General features: G+C 43.9%; 1 protein-coding gene and 1 long non-coding RNA gene across 2 annotated transcripts in view; one reads left to right on the forward strand and one right to left on the reverse strand.

Moving 5' to 3' along the window:
• Positions 1-21,351, reverse strand: part of cd247 (CD247 molecule) — a 166,579-nt gene that overhangs the window by 117,860 nt on the left and 27,368 nt on the right. The gene's annotated exons all lie outside the window — the stretch shown is intronic.
• On the forward strand, positions 3,059-3,992 carry LOC119968917. Its single transcript, XR_005461265.1, has 2 exons — positions 3,059-3,348; positions 3,478-3,992. It is a non-coding gene; the product is annotated as an uncharacterized LOC119968917 (long non-coding RNA).

Raw genomic sequence — 21,351 nt, forward strand, 5'->3', positions numbered from 1 at the left:
TGTAAGTATCATCCTTCCATCATATACCCTGATGTCTTGTGGAACAAATTGTGCATTTGGATGCTTGTAGGCAAGTATCATTTCTTAAACATGCATGAAAGCAAATAACAACAGCAGAGAATTACTTCCATTCTTCCTGAATTTAGTTGGTTGATTTAGGGCTACTCATGTCTTCTTCAATCATTCAGCATAATACTTCTGTATCACCCATGAATAATGACTACTTGTGTAGAATTGTACCCCAGCCTACTGATGAGGAGGGAAAGGGATAAAATACACAAGTGTTATATTAGCGACTTTCAGGTGGCTTAATGTTAGTCACTAACTCTTTGTGGTGATGACAGGGGAGTTTGAGTCACTGGTTCTTGTTAAGTTTTGGTGACTTCTTATCCCTAAAGCTGCTTTTTAAAGATTTCTGTGTAACTACTTCCAATTATATCTCTCACGTGGTGAAAAACAGTTTGATTACGTATATTAAAATGCTAATTATACTGATGCACTATCAATTACCACAAAGACGAGAATAGTGGAACAATCGAGGCTTTATTGAACAAGATGTTGTGCCTCCTGCAGCTGGAACCAGAATGGCTGCAGCATCGGAGAGCACACATATTTATACACCGCCTGCTGGGCGGAGCCAGCAGGCACGGATTTACCGTTGTACCTTTAATATGCGGGCAGTGCCGTAATACATATAATATGCTACTAGTGGTGACTACCACACATACGTCATGATGCATCACTTGTTAAAACATTTCCTTGCTAAAGCTGTGGATGTTAAAGTTCAAATATTTCTTAGGCCTCTGACGATTGCAGCAGCATTTGCCTCACCAGGACTACTTTGCAAGATTCCACTGAAGCTCCAACAAGTGGGACAGAAAGCTGCCTGGGTGTCGGTATGTGCTATTATGTTAAACTGTGAACTCGGCAATGCTGTATACAGATGCACATTTTCAAAGGAGGAGAGAGAATCAAATTGTCATCTAGTTGCTGCTCACTTTTCTTTCAAGACCATTTCAGGTACAGCGCTGTTAGGTGGGAGCAGACTGCCAGCCTCTTCTCTTGACCACAGTTATAGAATTATGGAATTTACAGTGCAGAAGGAGGCCATTCGACGCATTGAGTCTACACCGGCCCTTGAAAGAGCATCCTATTTAAGCCCACATCTCCACCCTATCCCCGATTGTTATATGGTCTGGGGATGTTTCTAAATTGGATGTTTGGGAAAAAAACGAGATCCCCTGGGCCGGGATTCTCCCTTACCCGGCGGAGCGGGGGTCCCGGCGTGTCGAAGTGGCGTGTACCACTCCGGCATCGGGCTGTCCCAAAGGTTCTCCGCACCTTTAGTGGCCAAGCCCTCACATTATGAGGGGCTAGGCCCGCACCGGAGTGGTTCTCACTCCACCGGCTGGCGTGAACGGCCTTTGGTGTAAGCCCGCGCATGCGCTGGAGCGTCAGCGGCTGCTGACATCATATCGGCGCATGTACAGGGGAGGGGGTCTCTTCCACCTCCACCATGGTGAAGGCCATGGCGGAGGCGGAAGAAAAAGAGTGCCCCCACGGCACAGGTCCGCCCGCCAATTGGCGGGCCCCGATCGCGGGCGAGGCCACCGTGGGGGCACCCCCCGGGGTCAGATCGCCCCGCGGCCCCCCCCCCCCCCCCAGGACCCCGGAGCCCGCCCACGCCGCCAATCCCGCCGGTCAGGTTGGTGTTTTGATTCCCGCCGCTGGGAGAGGCCTGTCAGCGGCGGGACTTCGGCCCATTGCGGGCCGGAGAATCGCCGCGGAGGGCCCGCAGACCGGTGCGAGGGGCCCACCGACCGGCGCGGCGTGATTCCGGCCCCCTCCGAATCACGGGGGGCGGAGAATTCAGGACACGCCGGGGCGGGATTGACGCTGGCCCCCGGCGATTCTCCGACCCTCAGGGGGGTCGGAGAATCCCGCCCCTGATTTCTAAAAGACAAAAATCTTAATAGTTTACAATTTTAAAAAAATTACTGTTTTCCCTTTGAAGGTTGAGCGAACAGGTTTGTCTATTTGCTTGTGGCTAAAAAGGTTAGACTAAAAGAAGTCAATGGTGTATTCTTCAAATGGTTTACATGTGACATCACTCTGTATAGGGCAATGTGTTAAAGGAAATACATTGTTTTAATGTTTTGTGACGCACTGCAGAAAGGGAGATAGCAGTGTAAGACGTTATAGTGTAATGGTGGCAATGCTTTACAGATGTCTGTGGTCCTCAAATGATTTGCTATCAGTATCTGTACAAGAACTGCACCCACTCATTCATATACAAGGCCCAAACCAACACAACTTCGTATGTAATCCCCCAGACATTTGTTTCAGAATTGCATATCGGTTACATTTTTCCACCCCATTTTTAAAAAGGTTTCTGTTCAGTCGGCAGGAATTAAATTTTGCCGGCCAACAGGGGTTTATAGCAAATATACTGATGAAAGTTCAATGCAGGACAGTTGGTGAGAAAAGAGAAAATTATTTATTCTGTAAATTATAAACTCTATACCCATATTTTACAGATTCCTAATAGGTAAAAATCACTCCTAAATCCCCACTTCTCCAATTAACCAGTTAGATTTAGTATTCTTCCTGTGTGCAAGTCCAAGACGATACTTGAGTCTATTTATTGCATCTTTATTTGTACTGAATATTTTGTATTCACTAAGCCTGTTGATTAATATGTTTTTGCACAACAATATCTTTTTGTGAAAGATTATTTTCGCCCTTTAAAAAGAAATTACTTTGAGCTACTTTTACATATTTCTTAAGATGCAGATGGAAGCTGAATTTAATTTCTCTCATGAACTGTTATGATTCAAAATAAGACATCTTTTTTTAAGCCATCAAAATCTTTCCTTGGCACAAAACAATGCAGTTAAGTACCAAAACTGTGGCAGTTTTCGAAGGGGTTGCCTTAGAGTCTGTTAAATCAAGAAAATGTTAGACGGACTGATCTGCTCTCTAACCAGTTTTATAGGCACTGCATAGGAAGCTTAACTGACAAATTACTTACGTGCTTATCCAGATTCCACTGCGAAGTTACTGAGCGGTGTGGCAATCAGATATAGGTTTTGTTTCTGCAGCTCGCAAACAAGGAAAACATTTTTTTAAAGACAGCTACCTTGAAATAGTCGGCTATATCTGCTGTCTTATCATGAATACGTTCTGCAATGTGCTACTAACTAAATTTGGAAACACGTTTTGAATACATGTTAAAGGTTTCTGGGTCTTGGTGTTTATTATCAGTGATCAAACCACCTATCTGCAAGAGGAAATCGTCGCCTTTGGATCATAAAATTTAAAAAAAAGTTAAATAATGTTGCTGAAAAGGTAAGGACGCTGTAGCGCGCTAGAATCATGAAGTTTGACCAAAGAGTGATGGTGGTGGACGTGTTTCAACATTTTAATTCAATTGTTAACAACAATCGTTTTGAAAACTATTCCTCTTTTAACTTTTAGATTCTCGCAAGAACGCTTCCATCTTGTACAGAAGAGTTTGGCCACTTGTAGTCAGTAAGAATAGGCCACACAAAACAATATCCACATTTTGTTGCAAAAATGTTCATAAACTGGCTCATTCAGGAAAATGACTGGAAACAACAGGAAGGTACAAAGATACAAAGGCATTCAGTCATTTCTCTTTTCCAAATTTAGAGTATTATTTAAACATGCCATTTTAATAAAATCTTAGCAGTGAAGAGATGTATTTTCTGAATATAAGGAATACTGTGTATTAATTTCCCCCGTTATTGCACCACTTTAAACCATAGATTAATGCCATAAGAATAGTCACAAATCAAACATGTGACAGGCTGATTAGCTTATCAGATGATAAAATATCGAGGTCAAAATTGCTGATGAATGGTTTCCATTTTTAATTCTGTAAACTTGGAACTGATTGGCACTATAATTTGATGTTAAGTTGTCAGTTTTGTAATCGTCATTTTTGTCAATTAAAAGTTGCGCTAATCCTATTCATTCATTCCTATTTAGAAGGACAATTTAAAATCAAACTAATTTCATTTGTAAAGAACATAGACGAGGGTGAAAAATTCAGGCATAACAAAGATATCTCAAATTAATATGAAACAAAAAGATACTTGTATTGTAGATACTTTAAAATCATTTGCCCCTCCTGATCAGAGCTTTTTGAAGATGACAGTAAGATTTTTATCATACAATATTTCAGTAAACTTCCCAATGATGCACACTTTTCATGTTCACTATATATATCATTCTATGACAAAATGTTCCCTGATTTACTTTATATACTTTTCAGTGTTAGAAACAGCCATTTCCCACAAGTGACATGATCGGCTGCATGTGCAATCTCTGAATAGTAGATTGTCGTATGAGGAACGTTTGTGGACTCTGGGTCCGTACTCGTTGGAGTTTAGAAGGATGAAGGGGGATCTTATTGAAACTTACAGCATACTGCGAGGCTTGGGTAGCGTGGCCGTGGAGAGGATGTTTCAACTTGTAAGAAAAATTAGAACCAGGCTAATTCTCAGACTGAAGGGATGATCCTTCAAAACTGAGATGAGGAGGGATTTCTTCAGCCGCAGGGTGATGAATCTGTTGAACTCTTTGCTGCAGAAAGCTGTGGAGGCCAAATCACTGAGTTTCTTTAAGACAGAGATAGATAGGTTCTTGATTAAAAAGGGATCAGGGGTTATGGGGAAAAGACAGGGGAATGGGGATGAGAAAAATATCAGCCATGATTGAATGGCGGAGCAGACTGGATGGGTCGAGTGGCTTAATTCTGCTCCTATGTCTTATGGTTCTGATTGGCCTCTGATCATTTATAACTTTCCTTGGAATTACGTAACGAAGTAGTTAACCAGTCAGGAACTTCTATCATAACGCATAACACTGAAAGGTATCTAACAATTTTAAAATCTTAAAATAAAAGTGTCTAACAATTTTAAAATGTTAAAATCTTAAAACATTAAAAAAGTCAAATAATTACATTAAATAGGTTTTAGTCTCATCCATACACTGAAACTTAGCAGAAAACAATATAACAATGTCTAGTCACTGCAAGCAGTCAAGCTATCACAGTCCAAAGAGGGGTGGAATAATAGGGTTACGGGGATAGGGTAGGGAGGGATTGGTCCTAGGTAGGGTGCTCTTTCAGAGGGTTGGTGCAGACACACTGGGCCGATTGGCTTCCTTCTGCACTGTAGGAATTACATGGATTTTATCCACTTCCATATATTTTAATGTTGTAAATTACAGCATTAAAATGTATAGTGTTCAATTTTTGGCAGTTATCATATGGTGAATAGGACTAGATTTCAAAAGCTGTATTTCTTTCCAATGAAATGTTGTTGCATAACCATGTTAGGTAAATGTAAATCCTAACATTGCAAACAGGATCTAGCTGTTTTTGCATTAGGTTACAACTTTAGAGAAGCCTAACCTCTAGCGTGCACGCTTCATATCAGTCAAACTCCAGCTTTAATACTGTAAGATCAATATTGAATGTATTTCTCAGCTCTTAGTACATGCATCTGACAGAACTCTTTAATGCATCTATCACTATTGTTTTCTGCACATTGTAATCCATGCACCATCTCCAAAGACTTAGTAAATTCAATTAAGTGTTTTTGATTTTTAAGCTACTACAGGATTCAACTTCTGCCTACTTCTGCTTCTGATCATTCTTTATATTTATATAAACATCCTCTTCGTACTACTTCCACCATCCACACTTCTCAGAGTTCAATAGCCTTGATTTCAAACACTCCAGAATCCAGCCGTATATGGTATTCATGGTTGATACCAATAGCTTTTGATTCATTGCATATAGCCCCTAAAACGAATAGCCTCAACCTTTGACTCTCCCCATTTGCAATTCTCATTTTAAAAAAATCTCTATATGGTTCTCAAAGAGTTAAAACTATCCATGTATCAGTTCTTAAAAAAAAACAGTCAGTCAGAAATTAATCCAAACTATCACTTAGTCTTTAATAACTGAGCAGTTTTAAGTTTATACTCCCTGGGTCTAGTTCGCAAAGAAATAAATAGTTTCAGTTTGTCACTCTATAATCTATATTGCCTTCAGCCATTTTCACCACAAGCAAAAAAATGGATATTCATCCTTGGAATCAAATGACTGCTCCTTGCTTCATTTTTTGATTATTTAATTGTGATCAAATGACATACCCTCTCTTCTTTCTCGGATATGTATTGTTCACCAAATTTTTATGTTACACCATCAATCAATGACTACATAATTTTGATATGTAGTATTTTTCAGCAGCAAATACTCAATGATAACTTTCAAAGAGTATTTAACCACGGGGATAAATCAGAGGTGCATTTTATAATTTCAGTAACACCTCCTCGATGGCGGAACCACATTTGGAAAAAAAAAGCTACAAGTACAATAAGCACAATTCTGGCCTTTTGAAAGCCTGATCAGGATTAACGCACTACATTTACTGTATTTACCTATCAGCAAAACCAACTTCTGACCAACTGAAAAACCACAAAGTTGTTTTCTTTAACTTTTTTCACTGCCGACTAAGAAATATCTTTACAGAATTCAACTTCCATTATTTTAGAGTCTTCACCTTCTCCAGTTTTACGCGTTACCCCGAAGATTTCACATCAAGATATTTGGATCTTTTAGATTGCCAGCCTTTCAACAGTTACTGCTGAGAGCTTGCTTTAATTTCTTTTAGTAACAGTGAATAAAGTTGTGGTATCGCAATGAATAGCAGAGAGCTACTCACCCACACATTGGAAAAAGGAAGCTGAGAGCGGGGTTTTCTCTGTAAGAGTGCACTGTGTATACTAATGCTATCATCCAAAAACAGATTTTGTATTGGAAACCTATATTTGATGTTCACACTTTGATCAAGAGGAACTCCATGGTGGACCTGAGTGCAGTTTATCAAAGTTATTTGTATCCAGGAGTACTCTGCCTCTGTAGATCCAGAGAGTAGTAATAGCTCATAATAATAGCTCAGTAGTAATAAGGTTAGAAATTGCTAGGTGTTTTTCAAAAAAACACTCCAATATAGCAGTGGGGTAGCTAGTTTCCAATCTACACAGCTGTTGATCTTAATGCTGAAGTTGTGAGGCCCATTTTTGATGTGTCCTGGGGGAGATAACTAAAATCAGCATCGGACCCTCTGAATATGTTAAATACTGGCCTAAAAGGTCTCCAAAATAGTCACTGCCGGAGAGGGCAGGTGGCCTACCCATCCCAGATTCCTCAATGGCCCCTGGGGGGACCACATCTTCCTATAGGGCCAGGAGCAATAGTAGAGCAGCTGTGACTCCACACACATTACACTCTCTCTCACCCACCTCTGTAGCCAAACCCTCCCCAGAACCTACCTGTGGGCCACTGACAATGAGGCAGGTGGCCTGACATTGATGGCTTCTCTTATCTGAATTGCCGGAGCGACCAAAACTGGTAGTTTACCCAAAATAAGCTGATGACATCCCAGGACCAATTCACAGGTCTCTTAGTTTGGATGTTCACTGCTAGCATAAACTGGCCGGGTAAATTTTTACCTATAGTTTTGTTGCCACCAGCAGTGTTGACACTAGTATCAAGTTTTTTTAAAAGTTCCAACGGTAATACAAACAACTTCCTAAGATTTAATGGGAACTAAATTCAATCATCCCAAAACCAGAATTGGGATGTACAATTAACCAACGTTGACTGCAACATGTCCTTCCTGATGTTTTTCACAATTGCAGCAATGGGCCAGCCCTAATCACGCTGTTAATTAGCTGGAGGCTTAAGCAAGGGACCAAGATCATGAGAGGCTGGCGACAGCTGAAGCTAGCCTGCTCTACTTAAAGCTTCTCTGCAATTTGTAAAGGGGAGGTGTAATGTGGCTGAACAGGTGCTGGGGCTCCTTTGTGAGCTGAATCTGACCTGGAGCGACAGGAGAACAGCTCAACATGGGAGTGAGCTGTTTTCAGACTTTGCACAGAAGTCCTTGATGGAGGAGAGGCAAAGGAGGAAAGATGTCCTGCATCCACAGGAGGCCCTCCAGACATGTTCAGAAGGCACTGTGACCAGGTAGCTGCAGAGGTCAGTGCTACAAGTCCAGCCCCTAGAACGTGAATGCAATGCTGCAAGACGCTCAATGAATTTCCACGAGTGGTCAAGGTTAGTGAATACATTTACAAATGCCAAATCCTACCAATTCAACAATAACCCTCAGACACTGCTAGAATTGCCACACTGCCTTCACTCACCTACAATAACAACAACCAGAATTCATAAAGCACCTTTAGCATTGCATCCCAGGCACTTTGCAAGAGTGTGAAAAAAACATTTGACATTGAAGCATATAAGGGGATACTAGAGCAGATGAACAAAAGCTTGGTCAAAATTGTGGATTTAACTGGGACTGCGGCTCTGAAGACCCGGGTTCGAATCCTGGCTCTGGGTCACTGTCCGTGTGGAGTTTGGACATTCTCCCATGTCTGCGTGGGTTTCACCCCCACAACCCAAAGATGTGCAAGGTAGGTGGATTGGTCACGCTAAATTGCTCCTTAATTTAAAAAAATGTGGATTTAAAGTGCACCTTTAAAGATGAAAAGAGAGGCAGAGAGTCAGAGAGATTTAAGGTCTGTATTCCAGACCCTTGGGCCTACACAGATGAAGACATGGTCAAATCAATTAAAATCAGGAATGCTCAAGAGGCCCAAATTAGAGGAACACAGAGATCTCCGGGACCTGCAGGAGTTTACAGAGATAGTGAGGGATAGAAATGCTTGGTGCATTGTAAAGCCTGTCAGAAACTCCCATGGTTAATGTCGAGGAGCATGGAGCGGTCTGCTACTAACTTGGCACAGCATTTTAAGAAGAACTTGGAGTTGATCCTTTTAAGCATAGAAGTAATGGCCATCAACACATTTGTGACCTAACCATACAGTGTCTGATGAGGGACCATCAGCTTCCATTACAGCACAAGCAGCTTCCACCAGAACCTGAGTGGAGATTCAGGCTGAAGTCATGCAAGTGAAACTTTTTGCCATTGAAGCTCAGACCGTAATGCAATTGCTCCACAACTGTCTTGAGTGAGGGATCTGAATGAAACACGTTTACGATCTGGACCAGGGTCAAGCAAGGCTGTGTAATTGCCCCCATACTATTTTCAAGCTACCTCACAGTGGCTATTTACCTCACCAAGTATCAAATGCCCTCTGACGTCAGTGTTAATTTTTTAAAAATTCATTCACGGGATCTGGGTGTCACTGTCTGGGCCAGCATTGATAGCCCTAAATACCCTCCGCTTCAGAGGACATTTGAGAGTTGACCACATTGGAGTCACATGTAAGCCAGACCAGGTAAGAATGGCAAATTTCCTTCCTTCCCTAAAGGAGCATTAGTGAACCAGATGTTTTTTCATGACAATCGAAATTGGTTTCATGGTCATCCAGATTTTTATTAAATTCAAATTTCACTAGATTTGAACCGGGGTCCTCCTATTTTGCTCTGGGTCCCTGGATTACTAATCTAGTGACAACACCCCTACGCCACTGCCTCCCCACCTAGATGGTAAGCTCTTTAATTTTAGTCATCTCTGCGCCAAAATAAACTGACCACCTTATACATGATCTACAGTTTGAGGATAACTGCCGTGTCAATGTCCTCGCTCCACCAGATTTCCAAGCCACTTTCAATCTCTTCAATTGTGCACGCAAGAAACTCAACCTGTTCTTGAATGTTGCTAAGACATAACTCATATCAACTGCAACTTGTTCAGCCAAATATTCCACTTCCCAGATATGTTGAAGGAGACACTCAGCAATATGTTGAGCATTCATCATACCTTGGGAAGCACCTCTCTTAGAAGGCCACCATTGATGAGGAGATCCAACACTGGATCAGCAGTGTCAGCTCAGCCTTCCACAAAATGCGGGATAGAGTGTTTGACAACAAAGATCTCCACGAGTCAAGAAAATTCCTAGTGTCCAAAGCAGATTCATCACCGCACTGCTGTACTGCAGTGAGGCATAGACTGTGTATCAATGACACACGAGTGCCAGGGAAATTCCAACAGCAATCCTTCCACTGCATGCTTCAGATTCAATGGAAACATCGTTAAACAAAAGCTAGGTGACCTTCTTGAAGAAAACTCCAAAGCATCCAGTCAAAGCTTCCTGGCTAGCACAATGGCACAGTGGTTGCCTCTCTGTGCTAGGGACCCGGGTTTGATTCTGAACTTGGGTGACTGTCTGTGTGCAGTCTGCACTGTTTCTGTGTAGGTTTCTTCTCACAGTCCAAGGAAGTGTTTGTTAGGTGGATTGGCCATGCCAAATTCCCCCTCAGTGTCCAACGGTGAGGTGGGTTACTGGGATAGGGCGGGGGCGTGGGCCTGGGTGGGATGCTCTTTCGGAGGGTTGGTGTATACTTGATGGGCAGAATGGCCTCCTTCTGCACTGTAGGTATTGTATGGTTCCATGAGAATCTGTGGGACACTATATCTGAATGGCCGAAAATGGTCTCTCTTACCAGGCCCTATTTTCGCAACTCTCAGACAGCCAATGTTCCAAGGGAGGACAAGAAAACTGTTCAAAGTCACTCTGAAGCTCTCCTTGAAGTGTAGCAGCATTGACATTAATAACTGAGAGGAGCTTGATACAAATCATTCAAAATGGTGACTACATGTCCATTCATCTGCATCGCACTTTAAGCCACAACTTCTTAATGATGAGACAGAGTGACAGCAGTGAAGGAAAGAAAAGAAAGAAAATCCTACACTGCTAATCCCACTACCTTGTGGGACGTTCCTGTGTCCAAAGATCTGCTGGTCATGAATCAGCCTCCACAGGTGCATGAAGACCCATAGCAGAAACTCACAACCCCAATGACATCCTCGAACCAAGGGACAGCCGACGATGGACTGCAGCGGAAAAATCAACAGTCCAGTAATAAGATTACTAGGAATGTTAAGGCACTGCCCTGGGAGAGTGGCTGGGGGAAAAATCTACTGCCCTCTCTCGAGATGACAACCTTAATTGTCCCACTGCTGCCACTCCACCTGTGCCCTTGATGGTGCCCAGCAGCCCAGATCAGTGCCATCCATGCTGAGGGTGGCACTGTAGCACAGGGACCCGGGTTCGATTCCCGGCTTGGGTCACTCTCTGTGCGGAGTCTGCACGTTCTCCCTATGTCTGCGTGGGTTTCCTCCAGGTGCTCCAGTTTCCTCCCACAAGTCCTGAAAGACGTGCTTGTTAGGTAATTTGGACATACTGATTTCTCCCTCAGTGTACCCGAACAGGCGCCGGAATATGGCAACTAGGGGCTTTTCACAGTAACTTCATTGCAGTGTTAATGTAAACCCACTTGTGGCAATATTAAAGATTCAGAAGAATAGTAAGAAGAGATAGTGTAAGCAATAAGGAATGATTTGAGTTATAAATTGGGTTTGAAATGCTTATTTTCTGGTGGCTTTTATTTTTGTATTGTGGCCAAACCACAAGGTGATGGTCAGGGACAGACAGAAGGGAAGGTGTGGAATGTTGGTGAATGGTGAATCAGGGCTGTAGTTACTGGTTTTGCACAGGAATACGTTCCTCACGAGCAGCCTGGTGAGAAATGGGCTATCTGGGTTGTCACCTCTCTTCTTCTTGCACCTCCTCCTCCTTCTCTTCCTCCTGTTCCTGAACTGCTCTAGCTGGTAGCGAAGGTTGTGCTCGCATGATGGTGCATTTATGCAACATGTAACAAGCCACTGCGGATCTTGTCACTTGCTCTGCCAAGTACTGCAGAGTTCCTCTAAACATGTCCATGTAGGGGACAAGATATTTTAGACTAGCAATTGTCTGCTCTATTACATTTCCTGTGGCAGGCAGCATGGCTTTCATTTCAACTGATGTATGCTTGGGTTGTGCACCAGACTCATCATCTATGCGGTCAAGCAGATAGCTTTTGTCATGCGATAAAGACTCTATGGTTTCCCGTGGTGTCTTGAGTACAGCAGGAATGCAGATTGATACCAAATGTAAGCATTATCACTGCTGCCAGGATATCAGACATTACCCTGCATGATTCACTACCTTTAGTCTTACACCAGGGGAGTCGGTGGCCTCAGTGGTATTGTCACCGGACTAGTAATCCTATGCCCAGGACAATGCTCTGGGGACCCGGGTTTGAATCCCAGCATGGCGATAGTGAAATTTGTTGTAAAAACCCATCAGGTTCACTAATGCGCTTTAGGGAAGGAAATCTGCCACCCTTACCCGATCTGAACGATGTGACTCCAGATTTTCTTTTTAATTCACTTACAGGATGTGGGCGCCCCTGGTTAGGCCTGCCAGGGGCTGGCTTAGCAGGGACTGGTTTAGCTCACTGGGCTAAATCGCTGGCTTTTAAAGCAGACCAAGCAGGCCAGCAGCACGGTTCAATCCCCGGACAGGCGCCGGAATGTGGCGACTAGGGGCTTTTCACAGTAACTTCATTGAAGCCTACTCGTGACAATCAGCGATTTTCATTTCATTTCATTCATTTATTGCCCATCCATAGTTGCCATTCAGAAGGTGGTGGTGAGTTGTCTTCATGAACCTCTGTAGTCCCTGAGGTGAGGGTACACCTACAGTGCTAATAGGGAGGGAGTTCCAGGATTTTTGACCCAGCGATAGTGAAGGAATGGTGATACATTTCCAAGTTGGGGTGGTGAGTGACTTGGAGGGGAACCTCCAGGTGGTGGGGTTTCCAGGTATCTGCCGGTCTTCTGGATGGTAGTGATCGTGGGTTTTGAAGGTGCTGCCGAAGGAACCTTGGTGAGTTTCTGCAGGGCATCTTGTAGATGGTACACACGGCTGCCACTGCTCGTCGATGGTGGAGGGATTGAATGTTTGTGGCAGGAGGAGCAATCAAATGGGCTGCTTTGTCCTGCATGGTGTCAAACATCTTGAGTGTTGTTGGAGCTGCACTCATCCAGGCAAGTGGAGAGAATTCCATTGCACTCCAGACTTGTGCCTTGTAGATGGTGGACAAGCTTTGGGGGGTCAGGAGGTGAGTTACGCACCATAGAATTCCTAGCCTTTGACCTGCTCTGATGGCCACAGTATTAATATGGCTAGTCCAGTTCAGTTTCTGATCAATGGTGACCCCCCCAGGATGTTGATTGATCCACAGCAATGCCCCCTCAAGGGAAATTAGGGATAAGCAATAAATGTTGGCCCAGTCGGCAACTCCCATGCCCCATAACTGAATAAAAATCCACCAGTAGTTGTAGGGCCTGTGACATTGGGCGGATTTTAATGTTCTCCCCTGTAGCGAATTTGACATTCAAAGGCACTCAATGTCTGATTGAGGGGTCAGCAATGGGAAGTTGGAGAATCAACCCCTGCCCCTGCTGCTGAACCCCTGCCCCCTCTCCCGAAACCCTCCATCCTGTGACCCTCCTCCCAGCATTATTCATCTGCAACGTGTAAGGTTAAGGGGGGGTTGTTGGGTTACGGGTATAGGGTGGAGACGTGGGTTTGAGTAGGGTGATCATGGCTCGGCACAACATTGAGGGCCGAAGGGCCTGTTCTGTGCTGTACTGTTCTATGTTCTATGTAATGCAACAATGAAGCCTCAGGAGGGTGTAATACCAGCAGCAGCCACCACCTCCCCAGTGGCACTGCTGCTCTCCGATCGGCTGGCAGCTCTCTGCAGGTGGGACCTGCCCCCAGGGTCCTTAATTCACAGGGAGGCCAGCCCCTGTCCAGATAAATGCCTGAAAGAGGCAGTGCAGGCTCTCACTTGCTCTCTAGCTGGAAAGTGAGACCCCTGTTGTCTCCATTAATTCAGCCCATGATTTGTGTGCAGACGATTCATGGGCTGAATTAATGGATACAACAGGGGTCTCACTTGCCAGTTGGAGAGCATGTGAGAGCCTGCACCCCCTGCACCATGGGAACGCCTAAAATCTTAGAAAAGCTGCACCTTTACTGCCTGATTGACAAGAAAATGAAAACTAGTCTTTGAGAGCTTTGGCAACATCCCTTACTCAACTATGGGCAGCAGAGTTGTTGCAAACATCTATAGCTCCAGTCTGGAAGGAGCAAGCCACTTATCACCATGGTTACCCAGCATAGTCAGGAACATTGCAGTCCTTGCCCTGCTTTGAGGTTGGAATGTGAATGTAGCAGGTGGCAGACTGTAGTCAGGACATCCTTACCTGAGTGTCACATTGTGCATTGCTACTGGTCTGAGGATGGTGGCGGTGAAGAGCAGTTTGGCAGCATCACCTTTATACAGTAGGCAGCCAATCTGCACGCCCATCACTGAGAAAGGTGTGATGAATATAAGAAATTGACACTTTCTCTGTCTGTTAGCTTTGACAAAGAGTCATCTGGACTCGAAACGTTAGCTCTTTTCTCTCCCTACAGATGCTGCCAGACTTGCTGAGATTTTCCAGCATTTTCTCTTTCGTAAGAAATTGACTTTGTAGTTTGTCATTTTGCAGTAATTTTATTAAAACATAGTTTAAAATGCTTACAGACAGTCTGTCTGCTAAAGCTGTTATTAAAAGTGAGGGAAGTATGTTTTTAAATAAATTTAGAGTACCCAATTCATTTTTTCCAATTAAAGGGCAATTTAGCGTGGCCAATCCACCTAGCCTGCACATCTTTGGGTTGTGGGGCCGAAACCCACACAAACACGGGGAGAATGTGCAAACTCCACACAGACGGTGACCCAGAGCCAGGATTGAACCTGGGACCTCAGCACCGTGAGGCAGCAGGGCTAACCCACTGCGCCATCGTGCTGCACAGGTAAGTATTTTTTAAAGACAAAGTGCTAATAGATATTAAAAGCCATTTTACCTGTTTGCAGATAGAAAGCTAATGTAATGTTATAACAGTTTGAGCCTGGCTAAACAAACTGCTTTAACCTGCACAGATCCTATTGGGTAGGGACAATTGGTTACCCCATGGAGTATTTTAGTTTAATAACAATTCTGCTTTACAAAAGAGACATGAAACAATATACAGGCAAGAGTACAATGAAGTTACCAGCATGTCCTTCTTACAAAAAAGACAAACCAAACTATAGAACAATGACATAAAACAGTAAACAGGCAGAATGGTGGTGCAGTGGGTTAGCCCTGCAGTCTCACGGCGCTGAGGTCCCAGGTTCAATCCCAGGTCTGGGTCACTGTCCATGTGGAGTTTGCGTGGGTTTCGCCCCCACAACCCAAAAAATGTGCAGGTTAGGTGGATTGGCCACACTAAATTGCCCCTTAATTGGGAAAAATGGATTGGGTACTCTAAATTTTAAAAAAATGCAACAGTACAATGAAGTCACCAGCATCTAAATCAACCTGCCGCTCTCTCTCTCTCCCACTGCTCCCAGCAGCAGACTCAGTGGAAAGCCACTTGGGGCTAACGTGAAGATACACCAGATCGTCTCACTGACGCAGAGCATAGCAGAAGAATGAGAGAACACCCCTCTCTGGGATCCAGGCCACAGATAAAAGGGGCTACAGCTGACAAGCACATGGTCACCAAACAATGACAGTTAACAGTGGGTCTAAATCAACCCACCACTCTCACCCCCTCCCAAAGCACCTAGCTGCAGGAGAGAGGGAGAGAGCACCCCCTTCCGGGATCGTGGCCTCAGATAAAAGGGGTTGTACCTGGCAAACACATTACCTCCAGACAGCAAGCATTAACCTGCCAACAGTAAAACAGCTCTCCCCCCTCCCCACCTCCCACAGCTCCAGCAGTAGACCCGTATCGGTGGGAAGTCATCAGCATAACTATATACACCAGAAAAATCACACTGACATAGAGCATGGCAAAAGTGGGAGAGAGAGCAGCACCACTCTCCAGCACTGGTGGTGGTTCCAGGTACTCCAGTCCACAGAAGTAAAAGCAGCAGACAGGCACACGGCTTCCAGTCATTAAATAGTAAACAATAACATACAACAGCAAGCATACAATTTCTGAACATTAAATATAAACAGGCAACAGTGCAAAAAAAAGGCAGCAGCAATTTACATGGCTTCCAAACTGGAAACAGTAAACAGTCACCAGCACGATAAAGCCACCAGTAGTCCACAATGGCATCCCAAAATGGCCTTCAAGTTGCTCGGTAGAATCGAGCCGAGACCCTTCCTCTCCCACCGGCATCTGGTAATTTCACCTGATGCCACACAGTCCTTGGTACAGGCCACAGAAGCAAAAGGGCTAGTAGCGATCAAACAAACACTTCCAAACATGAAACAGTGAACAGTCAATAGTCAACAAAGTCAAAAGTACTAGCAAGCTGCTAGTGCAGACCTCTCGACCATCTTCAGTCCAGTAGTAGGCCAGCCAATCCTCCCCTCGCCTGACTCCAGTTCAAAAAAGCAGAAGGGGAAGCAGCAGGTAGAAACACAGCCTCCAGGAAATCACAGGCGGGCTTGAGTCACTCCTTCTCTCTCACCCCCTCTGGCAGCTCCCTGCAGCAGACTCTCAAGGCAGGAACAATCATTACATGAAGTCACACCGACCCACAGTGCATAGCAGAACGGGCGAGAAAACACCCATCTCTGTTCTTCAGTCCAATAGTAGGCCAGTCGATACCTCCCATTGCCTCACTCCAGGTCAAAGAAGCAGGAGGGGCAGTAGACCCTATCCCTTCTTCCACCCTGTTATAGACCAGCTAATACCTCTCCCTGCCTCACTCCAGGTCAAAGCAGCAGAAGGGGCAACAGCAAGCAGACACCCAACGTCTAAGTAACTGCAGTAATATCCAAGTCACCCCTCCTTTCCTTCTTCCACTGGCACTGAGAATGCACCCCTCTCCCTTCTTCAGTCTGGTAGCAGGCCAGCCAATTCTTCCCCTTGACTTGTCTCACTCCAGGTCAAAGAAGCGGAAGGGGCAGCTAACAGAAAATAGAAACAAAGCTTGCAAGCTGAAAGCAGAGGCATGCAGGAGACACAACCAGCAACCACATGGAGAATGGGGAACATGTGCTCCCTCAAAAAGGGGGCAGGGCAATCGGTAACCTTTTCTGTTGTGCAAATAGAGCTGGCCAGTTTGTTACCGACTAGAGAGAAGATCAGTAGCAAACTGCTGGTACTATGTAAATATCAATGTAAATAAAGTTAAGTTTGACTCACAAACTCATGTTGGACTCTTCGTGGCCCTCACAAAAGGCACATCATGCAACAAAAGAATGCTGTGTGTTTTGAGTGCAACTGGTGTAGCTATTGGGTGTAGGACCAGGTCTGCCTGGACAAAAGAGTTGCTTTCAGGGCTCTATGCTGAGCAGAGGTTTTCGGCTTGGTCCTAAAAAAGGTTTCCTTCTCCAAGGACCCTGCACCAAGAGAAGCAAGTAAAGCCTGATTGTTAACATTATACATAAGTGGACATTTGAAATATATGGGTTTGCTTAATTGGAATGTAGACTCAGGTTTAAGGAAGCAACAACGCTTTTGTAACTGTTAACTTGAAATCTATTGCGTTGTTGCTAACCTGCTTAATTCTGAGTTCAAATTTGTTTCAATATAAAAGCTGTCTACTGGTCAGTGTTGTCACTCTTGTGGTACAGTAACATATCTTCGCAGTTTTACCAAATAGTAGGATTCTAATCCAGGATCTTCCCCAAAACTGCAGTTCTTATCCAGACCCATAATAAAGGATAGGAATATACTGGTAAATTTTAAATGTTTTGAGAGAATCGACAGTCTCAAAACATTAGTAATGAGCCTGTGCTTCTGTCCATTAAATGGTGAGCAGGTCCAATGGATGCCTGAGCACTTTTCAATTCAGGCTCAATATGACTATAAATTCATATTTCATGTGGTGTGAAATGGACTCCCACAGAAATTTGACTCTGCTCCATTTCAGAATCAAGAAAAGCCTGACTCCGAAGTTAGAATTGCCGCTCCTGCAACACTGGCAGAATATTACACCTTTCCTTTGGAAATCTTTCTGTTCATAGAATTTTGTTTCATTGGCAAACTTCGCCATTTTAATTCCCATTTGTATAGCACTTTCAACACAATCAAATGTCCCAAGATACATCACAAGAGGCAGTCAGATAACATTTGGCACAGATCCATATACAGAAATATTAGGCTAGGTGACCAAAGGTTGAGTCAAAGAGATTGTTTTAAAGGGAATTACAGCGCTGAAGACATAACACTGATGGAGGGGCGAAGGAAAGCTGGGATGAACATGTAGCCAGACTTGGAGGAGAGGAGAGCTTTCAAAGATTTCTGGGCTGGAGGACCGAGATAGAGACATGAGCCCATAGAATGATTTTTAACACAAACATGGGAATTTAAATTTGAAGAACTGCTACACTCATAGTCAATGTAGATCATTTGCAACCTGGATGATGGACAATTGGAACTTGGCAAAATTTAGAAATGGGATACGGAGTTTTGGATAGGCCCAGGCTGACAGAGGATGCAAAAAGTGGGAGAATGACCAGCGGAGAATTGGAATAGTCAAGTTTCGAGGTAGCAAGACATGGTTAAGGATTTTGGCAGCAGATGATGAAGTAAGGATGGAGATGGAAGTAGGCAGAGTTGCATGGATTTGTGGTCACAAACCTAGCTCTGGATCAAAGAGAATACCAAGATTGCAAACAGTCTAGCTCCATGTGCCTATTGGGTGCCTGGACCATCGACCTAAAACAGGTGTTACACCCCTTGATTATGCTAATTAGGGACTTAACACCTGTTCTGAACACAAATGGCAAATTGGACAAAAACTGCCGGGAGCATGTGACTTGCATAGGCGACTCAATTTTCCATGGTCCACATTGCTTGAACCAGCAGTCTGACAAAGTACATTTTTCTTTTTTTTAATGGGGTTGTCGCATTTATTTAGGGAGGCTTTGAGAGGATCCTTTAGCGTTTCCCCTGTCCTCCTTGCCATTAGGGAGCTTGGAATAGAGCACCTTTTGTGGGAGTCTTGCATCAGGCATACAGATAATGTGACCAGCCCATCACAGCTGGTCGAGCATGGCCATTGCATCTGGGAATATTGGTCTGGAAGAGGACACTCCCATTGGTACGCCAATCCTACAAGTGGATTTTGCAGAAGCAACATTGGTGATATCTATCCAGGGATTTGAGGTGTCAGCTGTACATTGTCCATGTTTCTGATACATACAGGAGGGCAGGGACCATGGTTGCTCCGTAGACCATGAGCTTGACGCTGGATTTGAGGTCTGTTCCTCCGGTGTCTGAAGGCTGTTCTGGTGCATTGGAGTCGATGTTGGATTTAATCTTTGAGGTCTGCTCACGCTGAGAGCACGTTCCCATGTTATAGGAAATGGTTCACATTGTCCAGGAGCTCACTGTGGATCTTGATAGTTGGGGGGCAGTGTTGTGTGGCAGGAGAGAGCTGGTAGAGAACCTTTGTTTTCTGGATGTATAGTCTGAGGCCCATTCTTTCTTACACCTTAGTGAATACGTTGACAATGGTTTGTACTTTGGTATCTGAGTCTGCGCACACGCAGGCATCATCTGCGTACTGCAGCTCAATGACAGAAGTTGGGTCTTGGTTCTGGCCTGGACCCGTCAGAGGTTGAACAGTTTCCCGCTTGTCCTGTAGGTTTGTTTCACTCTGGCGGGTAGCTTCATGGCGATGGGGTGAAGTGTTACAGCAATAAAGATTGAAAAGAGCATTGGTGCAATGACGCAGCCCTGCTTTGTCACAATATGTTGATATTATAAGGAACATAATGGGTTAATGTAATCTTACTACTCTAGTCACTAGATGGTGCTATAGAGCAACCATATAAATATCACACGCCTCCTTGACCTCTAGAAGAGAGTGGAAAGGAGCCAGACTGAGTAGATGTGAGATAGTTTAGCTGATAGCATAGTTTAGTATTGTACAAGTGTAGTGTAGTCTTTACTTGTCTAATATCTTAGCAAATGCTGAATCTAATTAAATGCAGTGTAATAAATTAGGTTTGTTTGTTCAACACTGCTTGCTGTTCTTTGTCAACACTACAACCTTCACCATCCTGAAGAACAAGATAAAGAACACAACATGGTACCAGGGGTGATTGCTATAGGGTTTTAGGGAGGTTTAGTTGGTCGAAAATAAAATCATTGAAAAAAAAAACCCCCATCACACTCTACAAGCCAGTTGCATTCTGCAGCACCGAGTGAAAGAGGCAAAGATGGAAGGTCTACAGACACCTAGGCACTTCAAGGTTACTGGTAAACTGGATGTGAATTGGAAAAGTTTTAAACAGCAATTTCAATTATATCTCTCGGCTTCAGCTCTTGAGTCAGCCAGTGACCAGTGGAACACTGCACTGTTTCTCACTGTGGCTGGGCCACAAGCCATAGAACTGTTTCATGCATTTACTTTTGAAAATGGTGACAATCAGAAAAAATTTAATGTGATAATAATAATAATAATTGTTTATTGTCACAAGTAGGCTTCAATGAAGTTACTGTGAAAAGCCGCTAGTCGCCACATTCCGGCGCCTGTTCAGGGAGGCTGGTACAGGAAGAGCACAGACTTGCAATTTTTCAATGCTAACAGATTCCCTCCTCCATGACCAAATCGTGTTTGGAGTAAAAAATGAAAAACCTTGTGAGCCGTTGCTTAGGCAGTACAATTTGTTGTCAGAAGATGCGCTAAGTGTATGTCGGGCGAGTGAGCTAGCCGCGAATCAATATGAAATACAGTCCCGGGAAAAAGGTGCGAAAGAAGACCATGTGGCTGACACCATTAATGCTGTGGCGCAGTTCATAAAAGGTGCGCTGCAGCTAGTGGCCATTTTGAAAATGACGTAAGCAGCGTGGTGATGTGTGCATGTTGTGGCCACGACCACCAAAGAAGGAAATGCCCAGCCATCGGGAAAGGAGGCGCGAACTATGGCAAAATGAAACAGTACACTTTGCATGCCATTTAAGTACAAAAAAGCTTCCAAGTAATATAAAAAACTTTTTTAACAAGGCAAGAAAGATACGTGTGCAAAACGATTCAGATGCAAAAAACAAATTCTCACTCCTATATTGAAACAAAAGAATACGATTTGAAAGACACATTCTTTGTCAACTCAGTCAACAAGATTGACATTGCTGACAAGCAACAGTTAAAGCAGATATCATCTGTTCATTTAAAGAAAGATTGGAACATACCAGTAAAAGTAAATGGGTCAAAACAAATGTTTAAGTTAGATACTGGAGCTCATACAAATCTGATCACTGAATCAGACCACTCTAAGATACAGTATCCCCATCAATTAAAGCTACTAAATATCAACTGAGGGATGACAATGGCAACATCATTAGCACAAGATGATTGTGTTGCCTAACAGTAAGCAACAATGAAATTCACCTGCCAGTGCAATTTGAAATACTTGATGCTGATAAACCGTCTTTAAGAGGTGTTGA

The sequence above is a fragment of the Scyliorhinus canicula genome, chromosome 7, assembly GCF_902713615.1.
Source record: "Scyliorhinus canicula chromosome 7, sScyCan1.1, whole genome shotgun sequence".
Classification (NCBI taxonomy): Eukaryota; Metazoa; Chordata; class Chondrichthyes; order Carcharhiniformes; family Scyliorhinidae; genus Scyliorhinus; species Scyliorhinus canicula.